Genomic DNA, 20,215 nt, shown 5'->3' with positions numbered 1-20,215 from the left:
GAATGGCTAGTGTGAAATCTGAATGAGATATGTATATGTGGTAAATCCGAATGGCTAGTGTGAAATATATATGAGATATGTATATGTGGTAAAGCCGAATGGCTAGTGTGAAATATATATGAGATATGTATATGTGGTAAAGCCGAATGGCTAATGTGAAATATATATGAGATATGTAAATGTGGTAAAGCCGAATGGCTAGTGTGAAATATGTATGAGATATGTATATGTGGTAAAGCCGAATGGCTAGTGTGAAATATGAATGAGATATGTATATGTAGTAAAGCCGAATGGCTAGTGTGAAATATGAATGAGATATGTATATGTGGTAAAGCCGAATGGCTAGTGTGAAATATGAATGAGATATGTATATGTGGTAAAACTGAATGGCTAGTGTGAAATATGTATGAGATATGTATATGTGGTAAAGCCGAATGGCTAGTGTGAAATATGTAGGAGATGTGTGTATATTGTGGCCGAATGACCAAATGTGAAAGGTGTGTATTATTAGATATTTGATGAGGCAAATGGATTACAAATATAACAGTCGATGTGAATATTGTAACATGTGATTAAATGTACATGAAACTTGGAAATATATTCCGGGTAAGGCCCGATGACTACGTGTGGAGATTATGTCCGGGTAAGACCTGATGATTACGTGTGGAGGCTATTCGAGCTAAAGGTTTCGCTGAAGATTCGAGTAAAGCATAAGGTTATACGACTTCACAGTAACAATTGGTAATAAATATGTTCAATGCGTTAAGCTGGTCAGGTATGTATTTTGAGATTATATTTAAGCTTGATTTGGACTAAATCACAAGGTCGTTATGTGATGCATATGTGAGTAAAGCAATAAGACTGTTCTATGAGTATTGTGCGTTTTGGTCAATGTGGAAAGTTAGGTGAAAATATGTAATGTACCCATGTTTATAAGAGATCGCTATCAAGTGAGAATTTATCTGCCTATTATATATGATGAGATGGGCATATTCGGTAAAGGGATGGTATGCCCGAAGGAAGAGTGAAATAAAAAAATACGAACAACTATGTTATAATTTGATTGTTATCTGTTGACACTGCTTAAAACTTACTAAGAATTGTAATGCTTACTCCGTTTACTTTGTTTCCTCTATTTTATAGATCTCATTTGGAAGCTACAGGCTCGGGGATCGTCAACAACTAGTCACACTATCACTATCCACTTGCTTATTCTTGTTATGTTTTGAATTATTTTATGGCATGTAAAGAATAGACCAAAGGGTAGAAGAATATTTTGGTTAATGTATATAAGCCATGCGAACATGGCATCTTTTGAATGTGTACTTATAGCAGTTAAATTGTATCCCTGACTGTCTTTAGTATTTACCTAAAGGAACGTTTTTTATAAAATATATATATATATATATATATTCATTTACTGTTCGGATATGAGCTTCAAGTCCGGTAATGCCCCTTTACCTATTCCGGCGACGGATATGGGATAGGGGTGTTACATTTTATTGGTATCAGAGCTACGGTTTAATCGATTCTAGGACTAACGTAGCACGCGTGAGTCTATTTATACATGCCATAAAGTGATAAAGTGATAGTGTGATGATTTTGGACTATTAAAATTGTTTGTTGTATTGTAATGAATTTTGATCCCGATCGAGCTGTAGCAAGCTTCTGACTATGAGAATTTGCGATATAACTTCACTTGGATATGCTTAAATCATTAAGTTGATCAGGTACGTATCATGTACTCGTATTTGAATTTTGATTTGGATTGAATTATAAGGGTATAAGTGATGCAATTTCGAAAAAGTGTTACGACTATAAATGTGATCTTTGTATGTGGCTATGGAACTGAAAGTTGAATGGTCGATAAACATGTTGTGTTTGTATTCAAGTAATGTAAATGATATACTAATGTGTATTGTTATATATGTATATGTACATGAGAATTGAGAGTTATATAGCGTGCTAAGTCCCAAGAGCATTCGTCTTTGGTGTTATATCCGGCTAAGTTCCAAAGAGCATTCGTCTTGGTGATATATCCGGCTAAGTCGAAGAGCATTCGTCTTGGTGTTATATCCGGCTAAGTCCCAAGAGCATTCGTCTTTGGTGATATATCCGGCTAAGTCTGAAGAGCATTCGTGCTAGTGATATATCCGGCTAAGTCCCAAGAGCATTCGTGTTGGTGTTATATCCGGCTAAGTCTCAAGAGCATTCGTCTTTGGTGTTATATCCGGCTAGGTCCCAAGAGCAATCATCTTGGTGATGTGCATTCAGAGCCTCCGTGCCTAGTAGGCTTCGTGCCGATAATTTGAGCAAAGTTTAAGTGTTCATTACTATACGAATTCAAATTTAAATGAAAGGATATGTTTAAAAGTGTACATACATGATGTTTGCAGACTTGGTTAAGTCATTTCAATGTGTAACAACAAATAAATAGGGGCACTATATGTGCAAATGATTAGAGGCACTGGGAGTGCGAGTTCTTCAACCGAGCACTATGTGTGCGAGATCGGTCAGTAGACATTAAGTGAGTAAAACAAGATTCATGTAAGACCTCGTATGGAACGAAGGCATTGGTTTAAGATGGTGGATATGTTGTTAAGAAATGAATTCATGTTATAAATGTGTTACAGATTTAGTTTATGGAATGCTTGGTATATGAAGTCATATGTGCTATTGCTAAATGACCCCTATTTTTGTTAATCATGTTCAAGAAATTATTTCGATTAAGTTCGACATTTGAAAGTCTGTAAGAATTTTTGATGAATGCTGATAATTTTGGATATATGGGTTATGTGCTAAAATAAATCCCATGCCGGTATAATATATGAGGCTTTATGCCAAACCGATTGTATACGGGTTTAACGATGATTGAATGTGCTAAATGAATTCAATGTTCAGGTATGTGGAAGTTGATTTTCTGTTGGAAATAGATTAAGTTGAATAGTGAGATATGATGGAGTTATAAAGGATATTTATTGGGATGTTTGAGTATATGTGTACTTTCGGTCAGGTTGCAGCTTATACATGAATGAAAATGTGGGTTACAAATATGTGGGTTGATGATGTGAATTATACATGTTAATATGTGCTTAATATGTGTTTGTAATGCATTTGTGAATTAAAATTAAGTGATTATTGCTTATGAAATCAAGAAAATGAGATATATGTGCATCCTTGTAGAAATGTTTATGTATTTGTTTTAAGATAAGAAAATGATTTTATAGACCGATGCGAAATCAGTAATGAATTACAATTGCTATCAGTGAGCTAATATTTATATGGATATAATTCAATAAGAGGACGTTATCCTAAACTAGGCATCGGTAGAAATTTTCGGGGACAAAAATTTCTTAAGTGGGGGAGAGTTGTGACAGCCCTAAATTGACCCTAGTCGGAAAGCAGTTTCGGGACCACTAAACCGAATCACCGAAGTATTTGAATATGATATTTATTGTCTAAAATGTGTGAATATGAATGTGTGAAAGTTTTAAGCTTGATTTAGTCGATTGCATGTGAATTCAGCTAATAGGATTTATGTGTGACACTTTTAAAATGTGACAGGTTAATCTATAAGGATCAATTAATGCATGTTATAAGAATGATGGGTTTGCATGTCAAATTTCCAATTATAATGAGTAGTGGCCGGCCATGGATGGGTCATTGATGATAATATGAATTTTCCATTAGCATTATTAGTTTAGAAAATAAAATAGTGAATTAAGAATGATAAAACATGAGGTGAGTGGGAGGAGAAACCAAAGTTGTCTCACCCTTACTCCCCCATTGCCGTGACTAGAGAAAGAGGAGGAAGAAAAATCTTTAGGGAAGAATTCGGCCAAGGTGGATAGCAAGAGGAAGCTCAAGAGCTTAGAGGATCAAAGTTGGATAAGGGAAAGGAAAAAGTGATCGAATAGCCGTTGAAATCGTTCGACAACTTCCGAGGTAAGTTTTAAGTGATTAAACGTTGAGTAAATTCAATCATAATGAGTTCATTTAATAAGATATGATGTGGCCATGATATGTCTTAAACTCAAATGGTAAGTTCATAAGTGTTTGGACTTGGAAATTTAAGAGCAAATTGTAATAATTTGCTTAAGACAGCGGCAGTAATGTGATTTTAGAAAATCACTATAAATTGTTGGTGTGGAATTATAGGCTGAATGAAATATGTAATCAAAGATTAATTAGTCTAGTTTCTTATAAAAGAGACCGCGTAAGCAAAGAAATTTCCTATAAAGAGATATTTAAAGTTGTGTAAGACGATTATCGAATGACTCAAATCCCTGCTCGCTTTTTAGAAAATCATTATAATTTGTACAAAATGGTTATAAGATAAAATTTATATGCTTAGACTCGTTAATGAGTCTAGTATCAAATGAAATCAAATAGAACATATTTTGAATTCTGTACGATGAGAAATTTAATTCGTAGTGAAGAGTGGTCAGATTAGTCAAAAAGTGAAACAGGGGAAACTTTAAGAAAAATCTGGTATTGATTGGCCAAACCTAAAATTCTGAAAATTTTATGGGTGGAAGATATATGAGTCTATATTCAGGGAAAATTAACGGCAATTGATTTTGAGTTTTGTAGCTCCAGTTATAAAAACAATTTAGTGACTATTGCTGAGGAAAACAACTTGTAGTGAATATGTGAATTTGTTGTAAACATTGATGAAACTATTTGAGTTGCTTATAAGCTATTGCTGAAATTGATGTACAAGATAAATATATATGTGTGTTGTAAAGCCGAATGGCTAATGTGAAATATATATGAGATATGTATATGTGGTAAAGCCGAATGGCTAATGTGAAATATATATGAGATATGTATATGTGATAAAGCCGAATGGCTAGTGTGAAATATGAATGAGATATGTATATGTGGTAAAGCCGAATGGCTAGTGTGAAATATGAATGAGATATGTATATGTGGTAAAGTCGAATGGCTAGTGTGAAATATGTATGAGATATGTATATGTTGTAAAGCCGAATGGCTAATGTGAAATATATATGAGATATGTATATGTGGTAAAGCCGAATGGCTAGTGTGAAATATATATAAGATATGTATATGTGGTAAAGCCGAATGGCTAGTGTGAAATATGAATGAGATATGTATATGTGGTAAAGCCGAATGGCTAATGTGAAATATGAATGAGATATGTATATGTGGTAAAGCCGAATGGCTAATGTGAAATATCTATGAGATATGTATATGTGGTAAAGCCGAATGGCTAATGTGAAATATGTATGAGATATGTATATGTGGTAAAGCCGAATGGCTAGTGTGAAATATGAATGAGATATGTATATGTGGTAAAGCCGAATGGCTAGTGTGAAATATGTATGAGATATGTATATGTGGTAAAGCCGACTGGCTAATGTGAAATATATATGAGATATGTATATGTGGTAAAGCCGAATGGCTAGTGTGAAATATATATAAGATATGTATATGTGGTAAAGCCAAATGGCTAGTATGAAATATGAATAAGATATGTATATGTGGTAAAGCCGAATGGCTAATGTGAAATATATATGAGATATGTATATGTGGTAAAGCCGAATGGCTAATGTGAAATATGTATGAGATATGTATATGTGGTAAAGCCGAATGGCTAGTGTGAAATATGAATGATATATGTATATGTGGTAAAGCCGAATGGGTAGTGTGAAATATGAATGGGATATGTATATGTGGAAAAGCCGAATGGCTAGTGTGAAATATGTGTGAGATATGTATATGTGGTAAAGCCGAATGGCCAATGTGAAATATATATGAGATATGTATATGTGGTAAAGCCGAATGGTTAGTGTGAAATATATATAAGATATGTATATGTGGTAAAGCCGAATGGCTAGTGTGAAATATGAATGAGATATGTATATGTGGTAAAGCCGAATGGCTAGTGTGAAATATGTATGAGATATGTATATGTGGTAAAGCCGAATGGCTAGTGTGAAATATGTAGGAGATGTGTGTATATTGTGGCCGAATGACCAAATGTGAAAGGTGTGTATTATTAGATATTTGATGAGGCGAATGGATTACAAATATAACAGTCGATGTGAATTTTGTAACATGTGATTAAATGTACATGAAACTTGGAAATATATTCCGGGTAAGACCCGATGACTACGTGTGGAGATTATGTCCGGGTAAGACCCGATGAGTACGTGTGGAGATTATTCGAGCTAAAGGTTTCGCTGAAGATTCGAGTAAAGCTTAAGGTTATACGACTTCACAGTAACAATTGGTAATAAATACGTTCAATGCGTTAAGCTGGTCAGGTATGTATTTTGAGATTATATTTAAGCTTAATTTGGACTAAATCACAAGGTCGTTATGTGATGCATATGTGAGTAAAGCAATAAGACTGTTCTATGAGTATTGTGCGTTTTGGTCAATGTGGAAAGTTAGGTGAAAATATGTAATGTACCCATGTTTATAAGAGATCGCTATCAAGTGAGAATTTATCTGCCTATTATATATGATGAGATGGGCATATTCGGTAAAGGGATGGTATGCCCGAAGGAAGAGTGAAATAAAAAAATACGAACAACTGTATTATAATTTGATTGTTATCTGTTGACACTGCTTAAAACTTACTAAGCATTGTAATGCTTACTCCGTTTACTTTGTTTCCTCTGTTTTATAGATCTCATTTGGAAGCAACAGGCTCGGGGATCGTCAGCAACTAGTCACACTATCACTATCCACTGCTTGTTACTGTTATGTTTTGAATTATTTTATAGCATGTAAAGAATAGACCAAAGGGTCAAGAATATTTTGGTTAATGTATATAAGCCATGCGAACATGGCATCTTTTGAATGTGTACTTATAGCAGTTAAATTGTATCCCTGACTGTCTTTAGTATTTACCTAAAGGAACGTTCTTTATAAAAAATTATACATATATATTCAAATTTTTACTGTTCGGATATGAGCTTCAAGTCCGGTAATGCCCCTTTACCTATTCCGGCGACGGATACGGGATAGGGGTGTTACAAGAATAGGGTACGAGGCATTATCTGACTTATACACAAACAATCATATGAAACCAAGATGTAAATTTCCATCCAAATTTAAAACTTTTCACATACATTCCTATCGTCCCTAAAACGAGCCTACGATGCCCAAATCATACATTGGAGGTGGTTTAGGACTAAATCGAGAACTTTAGAAAATTCTATAACACCTAGAAAATTTTTCATCAAAAAAGGGTCACACGCCCGTGTAGCTTGGGACACACCTGTGTGGATGGCCTTGTTGTCATACACGCCCGTGTCCCTAACCCGTGTAACTCTCTGTTTATGATGTCATGCACCAAATGGAGTCACACAGCCAAGTCACACGCCCGTGTACTAGGCCGTGTGGCGAATATAATTTTTGAAATTTTTCATAAAATAGGTGTAGACTTCACACACCCATGTCCCTAGGCCGTGTCCTTCATACGACTGAGACACATGACCGTGTCTCTGTACGTGTGGACAAAAATAAGGCTATTTACCAAGCCATTTTTCCACCCTTATTTGCACCAATCTACACAACAACAGGCAACACCAATCCAAGCATAGACATACATCCAAATCAACCACAAACAAGATATCAATACAACATTTGCACATGCTAACATCTATCATGCATAAACATCACATACTTTCTTTTCCATTCATGCCGATTTCATTTTCATGATAAGCTTCATCACATAATATACCAAGGACCAATAAAATTAATAGTAGCCAACTTCCAATGACCATATACAAAATGAATCATTAACTATTACAATGCCAACACATTTCGCTAAACCAATATGACACGTAACAAAATGACCAAGTCCCTATACATGCCATACTCAAAATATTGAAACCAAGTGTACCTAAAATAGTCGTTTGATAGTGTGAATCGAGCTCTGACATTCCTTGATCCCCGAGCTAGCTTGGTGACACTATAAGGAATGCAAAGAAAAAGGGTGTAAGCTTTAAAGCTTAGCAAGTTTGCATGTAAATAATAAACAACATAAATCATACATTAATCATATAACTTCTCAACATAAATTAACATAAATATCATCATGTATCTTAGGCATAACTTACTCATTAGCATTCTTACCAAGAGTTTATCTCATACTAAAGTCTATACTCATGAGTTTTACATACATACCTATACCAACTTGTAACATAGTCACTTACTTTGTCATCTTTGACATACTCTTTGGATTACCTGTTGAACTCTTGGAATACTATCGGATACACGGAAAGTCTTGCACATAAGTGCTACATATGTAGCCAATGCTACCACAAATCTCATAACACATAGGGCTCATACACGAGCTAATCACGGGCCTGCTCATACAAGCTATCAGGTATCTTTAATACATGCCGGACTACCCAGCCACTGGTAGGACGTACATGACCAACACCCAGATTCACATAGATCACATAACACATGGTTTCCTAGTGACATGTCACTTGTATCCTAAACTATTCCTAAAGTTCAACCGGGATTTTCTCATCGTTGAAACTTCATTGAATTCTTCCATAGAAACAATCATACAATTTATGCAATATTAAACATTAAATACATAATACAACATTGCATTATTTACACACAAACTTGCCTCAGTACAAAATAGTAAGAAATGGACCTAAACATCAATAACGTTGTTCTTCTCCCGATCAAGGTCCGAACTTCGTTTTTCTTGATCTATAATAGAAAATTTAACTTATTTAATTAGCACATTACACAATGCTATCCAAAAATCACATTACGAAAAAATTACAATTTTGCGCTTAACTTTTCATATTTTTACAAATTAGTCCTTAGGCTCGTAAAATGAAATGTATCCATTTTCTTTGTTACCCAAGCCTAACCAAACCTAAATCATGCTTATAACAATCCACATTTTTCATCAAATCACATTTCTACTACTCATTTTTACAACTTTTACAAATAAGTCCTTTTTATGCATTTTCACTAAAAATCACTTAGTAAAAGTTTTTTATCACACCTTAAACATACAATATCTTCCATAAAACATCAAAATACATGCATGTTACACATGGGTAAATTTTTAAACATGAACCCTACTTCAAAATAATGGTAGAAATAAAAAGATCGAGTAATAACGACTTCAAAAACGTAAAGAGCATTAAAAACAGGGCTAAGATGTACTTACAATCAAGCATGAAAGCTGAAGAAAGCCCTAGCTATGGAGCCTTGAGAATTTCGGTCAAGGTAGAAGAAGATGGACACAATTTTGGCTTTATTTTCCCTTTTTATTCTTTTATTAACAAAATGACCAAAATGCCCTTTTCTGAAAACACAAAAATTCTCTTATCCCATGTCTATTTTTTTCCAAATTAAAGTAAAATGGTCTAATTACCATCTAAGGACCTTCAATTTAAAATCTCATAGTAGTTGGATATCTCTAGCATGAAGAACTCAACTTTTACACTTTTTATAATTTAGTCCTTTTTATTAAATTGAGTGCCCAAACGTCAAAATTTTCGAACGAAATTTTCATAAAATCATTCTGTGAAACTGTAGACCATAAAAATGTAATAAAAATAATTTTTTCCATGTCAGATTTGTGGTCTCAAAACCACTGTTCTGACTATCCCCAAAATCGGGCTGTTACAATATATGATCTAATCCTTGGTATATAAGTATGTAGGCTAGAGACGACACCCAACACAACTAAAAACCAACTCACAACTATGCATATTTGCAACCATACTTGTAATGCAAGACTTTTCTTTTTTTCCTATCACTTTGTACTATTAAAGGCAAACGCACTATTACTGCAGTATAATTGATGTATTATATTTTTATTATAAATAAAGAAAATTGAAACATTAAGAAAACATTTTGAAGTTATAAATATAAAAATAGTAAGCAAAATAAAGTTAGTCGAACTTCAATAATTCTGAAATTTTTAATTAGTAAAAAAAGTTTCAATTGATGACAATTAGTTCGTTTTTTACTTTTGGAGTATGCATGTTAAAATATTTGGAAATCAAGTTATATAGGTTCCAACTGCATTTTCATTTTCATTTCCCAACATGTAATGATGATCATATTAAATTTAGCATCTTCAGTTCATTTCCATTTTCATTCAATGTGCACCAATTTGCAGATGTAATTAAGCTAGTTTTATAGACCAATTGCAGACAATTGAACACAAAACAACATGGCATATTTGGCAATCAACTCAGTTCCACTTTATAACATTGGCAACAACTGCACATAAAACAAATTGGCACCTATTCAATCAGTTAAAACAATTATAGATATGCAAATTACAGCCAAACAACCAAACCAATACCTTTTGCTAAATTTTAAATTCATGTCAAACAATCCATTATCTCATTATATTTACAACCATTTTAACCATATCAAACTTCTATTAAATATAAATTATAGTCATTTGATTAGCATGTGAAAATTTTGGAAATTAACTTACGCTAAATCAAAATAATCATTTAAAATTATGCTAAATATAAATTACAACCAAACGATGAAACCAATATTTTGAACAAAAGAAAAATTTAACCAAATCAAAATAAAATTACAAATACCCAAATCCAATTTCTCAATTTACATTCGAAAGATAAGTTTTTATGAGAAACAACTAACAAAAATCGTAAACTTCCAGATTGCTTACTTGCAAAATAAAATAAAAATGAAAAATTAATGTAATTCTAGAATAAACAATAAGCCAGTTGTGAATTTTTTTTACAGATTAAAAAGTCATACAAAAAAAAAGCAACCATTGGGGGAAAGGAAACAACAAACCAAAACCAAATTTAAATTTTCAAATTCAAAAACATAAAAGGAAAATTCAGTGGGAAACAAAAAATAAATCTTGAAACAAATCAAATCATTTTCTAGAAATCTTTGTTTTTTTAAATCTAGGAAAAAATAACATTTTCGGATTAATGAAAACTCGGGGGGAAACAAAAAGAAAAAGATATGATAAAACAAATCTTTTTCTACAAATATTTTGGTTCATTTGGGGAAAAAAAATGTTGGCAAAGTAACAGTTGAAGGAAAAAGGAAGTGTAGAAAAAAAATTATTCTTTAAATTTTCACATTTCTTTTTTAATCTAGGGAAAAAAGATCATACCCGGATTAAGCCAAATTCAGGGAAATAAAAAGTTCTCCAAAAAAAGCAAAATCTTTTGAAGAGAGATGAAAATGGGGAATGAATACTATAAAATTCTAATATAACTTACCTTTCAATTAGGATGAACTGGAAGCGAACGAACGGAGCCTTTGCAAGTCGCCAATTTCAAAGGCATGTTTCAAATTGGGGAAAGCAAGCGAGTGAATGAGTTGAAAAGGGGATATTTTGGTGCAGCCCTGATTTCATTTTCATTCCATTCAGAATGGAACCCCTATTTTTAGCCGATGTCATGGAATAGCTATTACACGCCACCCCGTAATAGCTTCTATTTCCATTACGGGTCGATTTACTAACTCCCCCAACCAAAGAAAGTAATAACCTGGGCCTATTGGATAAATAAGTAATAGTTATGGGATTATATCCAACAAAACATAGTGTTAAGTGTTGAGAAAACGGGGAGTGGAGAATTGTTTTTGTTTGTTTGTGTTTTAGTTAAAAATTTTGATAGCTTGAAGGTATGTTTTATTTAACAGTGATTCGGTAGAGCTCAAGCACTGGGAAATTTCATTTTCTGTTTGGGGAGTACACCATCACCTGTAGATTTTATTTCCCAATTGATAGTTATGTAGTCATGGTTTCAAGTAAAAATAAGGCTCTTAGTTGGCAGTGGTTATGCAGTCACAGGTTTAAATTGGTTATGCTGTCAAGGGAACCCTTTAGGGGAGGAGGTATCGACTACTGCGAGAATAAGTTGATGGTAGTGTTGGTGCGGCAATGATTCTAGTTATTAAGGTGATGCATTTAATGAAGGCCGATTGAACCTTATTTGTAACAGCCCGATTTTGGGCCTAGTCGGAACAGTGGTTTCGGGACCACAAATTTGATAAGAAAAAATTTATTTTTATTATATTTTTATGGTCTACGGTTTTACAAAATGATTTTTTGAAAATTTCGTTCGAAAATTTGAACTTTTGGGCACTCAATTTAGTCAAAAGGACTAAATTGTAAAAAGTGCAAAAGTTGAGTTCTACATGTTAGAGGTGTCCAATTATTATGAAATTTTAAATTGGAGGTCCTTAAATGGTACTTAGACCATTGGTTAATTTGTTTGACAAAAATGGACATGAAATAGGTGAAATAGAATATTTTTAAGTTAGGGGCATTTTGGTTATTTAGTAATTAAAATGAATTAAAAACAAAATTAAAATCCAATTTTTATCCATATTCAACACCATGGCCGAATTTCACAAGGGGAAACCATGATTAGGGTTTTTCAAGCTTCCAAGCTCGATTGTAAGTCCGTTCTAGCCCAGTTTTTAATGATTTTTACATTTTTGAGATCCTCGTAACTCGATTTAGCTATTTCTACCATTATTTTGAGCTAGGGTTTGTGTTTAAAAATTTACCCATGGATGACATACATGTGTTTTGATGTTTTATGGAAGAGTATGAAAGTTTGGAGTGTGATAAACAACTTTTATTAAGTGATATGTTATGAAATTTCATAAAAGGACCTATTTGTAAAAGTTGTAAAATATGTGTAGAAAATGTGATTTAGTAAAAAATGTGGGCTGCTATAAGAGGGAATATGAATCGACTAGGCTTGGGTATTAAGAAAAATGGATACACTTCATTTTACGAGACTAGGGGCAAATTTGTAAATATGTGAAACTTTAGGGGCAAACATGTAATTTTTCCATAATATGATTTTTGGACTGATTTGAATAGTATAATAATTTAATAAGTTGAATGTGATATTATAAATCAAGAAAAATGAAGTTCAGACTTAGAATAGGGGAAAAACGAGTATTGGACGATTTGGTCCTTTTCGCCATTTTAGGTCGAGGTAAGTTCGTATGTTATAAACGTTATTGATTTGTGTTAATTATGCAATATTATTATATATTTGATTAAATTGTGAAAATTAAAGTAAACGTTTGGATTGAGTAAAAACGCTGGATCGATCATGATCATTGCGTAGTGTAATATGAATTGACGGTAAAAGACCATGGTTTGACCATGGCAATGTGCTAAGCGAAATAAGTGATTCATATGTAAGACCATATCTAGGATATGGAATTGTGCTAAGTGAAATAAGACCATGGCATCTAAGTGAAATAAGTCCATGGCAATGTGCAAAGTGAAATAAGTCCATGGCAATGTGCTAAGTGAAATAAGTCTATGGCATCTAAGTGAAATAAGTCCATGGCATGGTGCTAAGTGAGAAATTTCCCGGTTGAACCTTAGGAATAAAATAACTTTGGACACAAGTGTGGTACTATGTGAAGGCCACTTTGAGAATAAAATAGGTTTGGCTACAAGGGTGGTACTATGTGAAGGCCACCGTGTATCCGTTATTATTTCGATGTGTTCAACGGGAAATGACTATGTGTAATTGAATATGACCATGTGATGAATAAGTGCAGGTACGTGTGTGTCAACTTATGAGAAATGTGCTCGATATGTGATTGAACATTGGTAAGATTGATATGGAGTAAGTGTTACAATGAAAGTTCTACAAAGAAAACATGAAAGAGTAAAATTTAGTAATAAAATAGTTTTGGGCAGCAACTGTTGTGTGAATTTGGAAAATAACCAAAAATGGTGGAAATCAAATTAGAGGTTTAATAATATATGAAAGTAAATATTATTGAGTATATTTTCACATAAAAGAAACGGTGTAAGCAAAAGAATTTCATATTACGAGATAATTGAATTTTTGTGAGACAGGGTCAGAATGATTTTGAAATCCCCTATTCTAAATTTAGAAAATCATTAAAAATTGTATAAAAATAATTATTGGTTAGAGTTTATATTTTTAAAATTCTGATTGAGTCTATTTTCAATAGAGACAAATAGGAACATCATCCGAATCCCATACAATGAGATAATTAATTTTTAGTGAGGAAGGGTTGAAACTGTCAAACAACAGAATAGGGGAGACTTTAAAGAATAAACAGTACTTATTGGCTACACTAAAAATTCTAAAAATTTTATGGTAAGAAGATATGTGAGCCTAGTTTTAGGGAAAATTAGCAGATATTAATTTGGACTTCCATAGCTCAAGATATAAATAATTTAGTGACTGTGACTTGAGTAGACAGCTTGAGATGAACAAGAGTAAATAGTGGAACTATGTGCAATTATGATTGCATTATCTTGAGAACATATTGTGAGAATTGGTAAAAACATGTTAATAAATTTCTTATTATTTACATACTAACTTACTAAGCTATATAGCTTACTTCTTTTATTTTCTGTGTTTATAATGTCCTCAGGTTAGCTCGGGTTGGAAGTCGACGGAGAACCTATCACACTATCAAACTAACAAACTGGGCATTGATGATTCTTATACTTAAGGTCATGGCATGTATAGGGGACTTGGTTATTTTTGTATGTGTCATAATTTTTTTGGCCTAAAATGTTGGCCTATGCTATTTGAAAGTTCATTGTTGTGTAAAGCCATTTGATGTTCGTCTATTTGCTATATTATAAGTCCATGATGATGCATTTCAAGGATGTGTATGCTTACATATGTGGATGAATGAGTGGTGATATCTATGTGTGACCTAAATCTGTATGCAATAGCAAGTCAGATTAGTGCACAGGCTAGGGAAATGCCATGCGAGCCACACGATTGTGTCCCAATATCACACGGGAGTGTGCCTCTGTTTTTCACGAAAATTTTCAAAGTTTTCTAAAGTTCTCGGTTTGGTCCCGAACCGTTTCCAAAGCATGATTTGGGCTTCGTAGGCCCATATTAGGGACTTTAAGATGAAATGTGAAAAGTTTTAAATTTGAACAGAAATTCATGACCTGGTTTTATATGATTGCATGTGTTTATGTCCGGTAATGCCTCATACTCTATTCCGGTGTCGAACACGGGTAAGGGGTGTTACATTTAGTGGTATCAGAGCTATAGTTTAGTAGGTTCTTGGACTAACCTAGCAGGTGTAAGAGTCTAGTTATACATGGTAAATATGAACCGTGATAGTGTGATACCTCTCGACTCTGATGAAATTATTTTGTTGAAACAGATGTGCTTTCCACCGAGCCATTTTTGAAAATGATGCAAATGACATTGGGTTATTTGAAAATGTGTTTGTGATAAATTGAAATTGGAAAGCATATATATAATAGTTCATAACATGTATGTGATGAGGTACAAAAATGAAACATCCATAAGTTGAGAATTATGAGTAAGATGTTATTATTTTGGTTGAATGTAGTATTTCGATTGATTGTGTTGATTTTATGAAACGAGTAAAATGTTATAAATGTTATGAAAAAGCTTTAACCTGGACTGGTAGTATTGTTATATCGTATGTGACTCCAGAGTGTGCATTATGAATATGTGCCAAAAAGGGGCTTTGTTGAAAATGAAATGATAGATTGTTAATATACATACCTTGAGCATAATATCTGAATATTCCTTGAAATTAAAATAGTGTTAAGGGGAATTATTCTTGAAATATGGGAAAGTAATATAAAATGCAAATTTGTATTATGACAAGCATTCATGTTTGTTTGACCTTCATATGATGTTATGTGTTTGACTTGTATGATTAAGTGAATACAGTAAGTAAACTTCTCAATATTTGTGGAATGCATGTATAAGAGCACTTGTTTGAATAAGATAATCGGAAAGTTAGTGTAACATAAATATGTGTGTTAAATTGCTTGAAGTGAATTGTATAATTGTGATGATGGTGATGAATGTTAAGCCATATGTGTATGTATGAGAATCAAGTTAGAAGCTTTACGACCTCACCCCCTTACTAATGTGATATCTTAAAATGAAATTTCATAAGATTTGTGCTGCATGAGTTCACCAGTGAAAGATAAAGAGTTCAGTAGCGGATATGCTTATAATGTAGACAGAGTTGAAAATAGTTGAGTAAGTAAATATAGTGTTGGAAAGGATGCCAGGTTATTCTAAAGTCCATGGCAATGTGCTAAGTGAAATAAGACCATGGCATCTAAGTGAAATAAGACCATGGCAATGTGCTAAGTGAAATAAGTCCATGGCATCTAAGTGAAATAAGTCCATGGCATGGTGCTAAGTGAGAAATTTTCTGGTTGAACCTTAGGAATAAAATAACTTTGGACACAAGTGTGGTACTATGTGAAGGCCACTTTGAGAATAAAATAGGTTTGGCTACAAGGGTGGTGCTATGTGAAGGCCACCGTGTATCCGTTATTATTCTGATGTGTTCAAAGGGAAATGACTAGGTGTAATTGAATATGACTATGTGATGAATAAGTGCCGGTATGTGTGTGTAAACTTATGAGAAATATGCTCGATATGTGATCGAACTTTGGTAAGATTGATATGGAGTAAGTGTTGCAATGAAAGTTACTACAAAGAAAACATGAAAGAGTGAAATTTAGTAATAAAATAGTTTTGGACAGCAACAATTGTGTGACTTTGAAAAATCACCAAAAATGGTGGAAATCAAATTAGAGGTTTAATAAGATATGAAATGAAAGATTATTTAGTATATTTTTACAGAAAAGAAACGATGTAAGCAAAAGAATTCATATTACGATATATTTGGATTTATGTGAGACAGGGTCAGAATGATTTTGAAATCCCCTGTTCTGACTTTGGAAAATCATTAAAAATTATACAAAATAATTATTGGTTAGATTTTATATTTTTAAAATTCTTATTGAGTTTATTTTAAATAGAAACAAACGGGAACATCATCTGAATTGCATACGATGAGATAATTAATTTTTAGTGAGGAAGAGTAGAAACTGTGAAACAGCAGAACATGGGAGACTTTAAAGAATAAACTGTACTTATTGGCTACATCAAAAATTCTGAAACTTTTATGGTCAGAAGATACGTGAGCCTAGTTTCAGGGAAAATTAGTGGATTTTAATTTGGAGTTCTGTAGCTCAAGATATAAATAATTTAGTGATTGTAACTTAAGTATATAGCTTGAGATGAACAAGAGTAAATAGTGGAACTATGTGCAATTATGATTGTATTATCTTGAGAACATATTGAGAGAATTGGTAAAAGCATGTTAATAAATTTCTTATTATTTACATACCAACTTACTAAGCTATATAGCTTATTGGAAACACAAAAAATTATATGCTTTTTCATACCTATTTTTACTTAAATTCGTACAAATTCGGTTAAATTCTTGTCGAAAAAATTAAATATTATAAAATAATTAAATTGTATTAAAAATATGAAAATGGTGAATTTTAGTTAATTTTATACTTAATTTTGATTAATTTTGACTATTTTCGACAGATTCGCGTAGAGGACAAAAATTGGCTCGGCTGACACTGCTAAAAGCACAAAATCGAGAAGCAATTTGAAGTATCGAGGCACATTAATTTCTAGCCTAAGACGGTCCAGAAATGTGTATTAATTCATAATTGTCCAAAAATGTGTATTAATTCATAATTTAATTAATTTTAATTTATTCCCCATTTAATTTGGGTTAAATAAATTATTTTTAATTAATTATGAAGAAAGGGTCCAGTTGAACCGCACTGGTTGAACCAAATTGAGTGAACCGAACTAATTGGGCAGCCCAGAACAGTCCATATGCTGACCCAAATCAAAATTTTAGCTGATTAAATAAGCTTGCAAAAAGGCCCTTGAAAGACTTCTAAATTGCATTCAAACTCCAACTTTTATTGTGGCTTTGTAGATTTGCCCCAGGTTATTTTTAGCAAAGTTGAAAGTCTCAAATTTTGTCAAGTAGATGGCGGGCCATAGGGGGGTCTTTGGCTACTGGAATTTTCTATTTTTACCAGCCAGAATCAGCTATAAAAGCCACCCCTTGCTGATCATTCAAACCATCCCTCAATACCACAACATTCTCTCATTCTCTCTTTTCCTCTATCATTTTTCTCTCCATTTTTTTCCATCCCATTTCCCTTTTTGTTCAAGTGTCGATTTCTTATCTTGGGAAAGAGGCTCTCATCAGCCATTTTGGAGCAGAAATTAGGTGTTCATAAGCTACCTTGATAGCCGAGGGCAACGAAGAACGAAGAACGGAGCAAATAGTCAAGCCACAGAGAAACACCGGATTTGCTTCTTGTTCCTTATCTCTTTAATTTTTTTTGTTATTTTGACGAACATGTTTATGAATATTTATGCTGTTGAAATGGTTATTTTAATCAATTTAGCTTAAATTAAGTTTGTGTTGGGTTGATTATATTCTGCCTGCTTGAATTGTTAAAATGATGTTTATGCTGTTATAGGCCTCGGTAAATTGATTGGGTAAGTAAAATCATGCCTAAGGTATTTTTGCAATATAATTGTTAAATAACTAATGAATTAATTATTAAATCGTATTGAAATTATAATTAATAGACACAATGCTTAGCTAAAGTTTAAATTAGCATTGTATTCGGCAATACATATGCCTTGCATAACTTGCAAGATTTTTGTGATTAAACTGTTTCAAGGTAGAAATACCCTGTTACCTCACTTAATCTTTTATATGCTTGTGAAGATTAATTAACCTCTTGGATTTACATTGAAAAATGTTCAAGAGATTGATTAATTTAATAAGTATGTATGAGCAGTAGTTAGCAAATTACCAAGTTGCCGTGAATTTATTCATAGCAATATAAACATAAGTTTAATAATTCTAAGTTAAAGAAATGTAATTAATCCAACACAAGTATGTTATCTTGATTAAATTTTATTTGAAATCGTGCATTAGAACTTCTTTGTTTTATTTTAATTATTCACTTAGTTTTTATATAGTTTTTGACCATCTTTTAAAACCAAATTATTTTTACGTCGCCAAAGTGTTTTACAATTAATTTCATAAATAATTTTTTTACAGTCCCTATGGGTATGATAACTCGACATTTACTTGTCACTTTATTAATTGTTGCGATTGTGTACACTTGCACATTTTCCGTCATTCCAAGTTTTTGGCGCCGTTGTCGGGGATTGTTTTAAAAAAGTCATTATTTGTGAATTAGTTAGTTTTACAATTTGGTTTATTTTCCTGTTTAAATTTTTACTTACTTAATTTTCCTGTGATTATTACAAGTGTTTATGAGTATTTACCAGATTATTGACTTACTCCCTATAGACCTTGAGATAGAACGAACCTTTCGACATCAAAGAAGACAAGCGAAACAGAGAAGGACTGGAGGAATGAATTTCGAGAATATGAATCAAGGAAATGAAGCAAACTTTGCTCAAAATCCTATCCTTATTGCTGATGATAGGGATAGAGCCTTAAGACAATATGCTGTGGTAGTGTTTAATAATCTTAATCCGGGTATTAGGAGACCCAAAATTGAGGCACAACAATTCGAGCTGAAGCCAGTCATGTTCAAGATGCTTCAGACAGTGGGCCAATTCAGTGGAATGCCTATCGAAGATCCTCATCTTCATTTAAAATTGTTTATGGAGGTGAGTGACTCTTTGAAATTTGCCAGAGTACCCGAAGATGCATTACGATTGAAACTATTCCCATACTCACTAAGGGATAGAGCTCAAGCTTGGTTGAACTCATTGCCATCAAACTCAATTTCCACATGGCAAGAGTTAGCCGAAAGATTCCTCATGAAGTATTTCCCGCCAAGCAAGAACGCTAAGTTGAGGGATGAGATCACTGTCTTCCAACAAATGATGATGAATCCTTGTATGAGGCATGGGAACGATACAAAGAATTATTACGAAAATGCCCTCATCACAGAATCCCACATTGTATCCAACTTGAGACATTTTATAATGGTCTCAATGCTCACACGAGGATGGTAGTGGATGCATCCGCTAATGGTGCTCTTCTTTCTAAGTCCTACAATGAGGCTTACGAAATCATCGAGAGGATCGCAGTAACAATTATCGATGGCCAACCAATTGAGCCGCGTCAGGAAGACGAGTCATTAGAAGACATGAAATGGACGCTCTTACTTCACTCGCATCTCAAGTATCTTCAATATCCTCAATCCTTAAGAATATTAACACTAATGGGTCTAACAGTTTTGCAGCCCAACCACCTCACCAATTTGAGAGTATAGCCTGTGTTTATTATGGGGAAGGACATTTGTTCAAAGAATTTCCATCAAACCTCGAATCTGTATATT

At 33.1% G+C, this 20,215-nt stretch overlaps 1 non-coding gene across 1 annotated transcript; it reads right to left on the bottom strand.

Annotated features, from left to right (window-relative positions):
* Positions 1–19,721: 19,721 nt before the first annotated feature.
* Positions 19,722–19,827, bottom strand: LOC128290924 (small nucleolar RNA R71). Its single transcript, XR_008280703.1, has one exon. It is a non-coding gene; the product is annotated as a small nucleolar RNA R71 (small nucleolar RNA).
* Positions 19,828–20,215: the final 388 nt, after the last annotated feature.

Source organism: Gossypium arboreum, chromosome 3 (genome assembly GCF_025698485.1).
Source record: "Gossypium arboreum isolate Shixiya-1 chromosome 3, ASM2569848v2, whole genome shotgun sequence".
NCBI classification, from domain to species: Eukaryota; Viridiplantae; Streptophyta; class Magnoliopsida; order Malvales; family Malvaceae; genus Gossypium; species Gossypium arboreum.
This window is presented reverse-complemented; position numbering and strand designations above follow the sequence as displayed.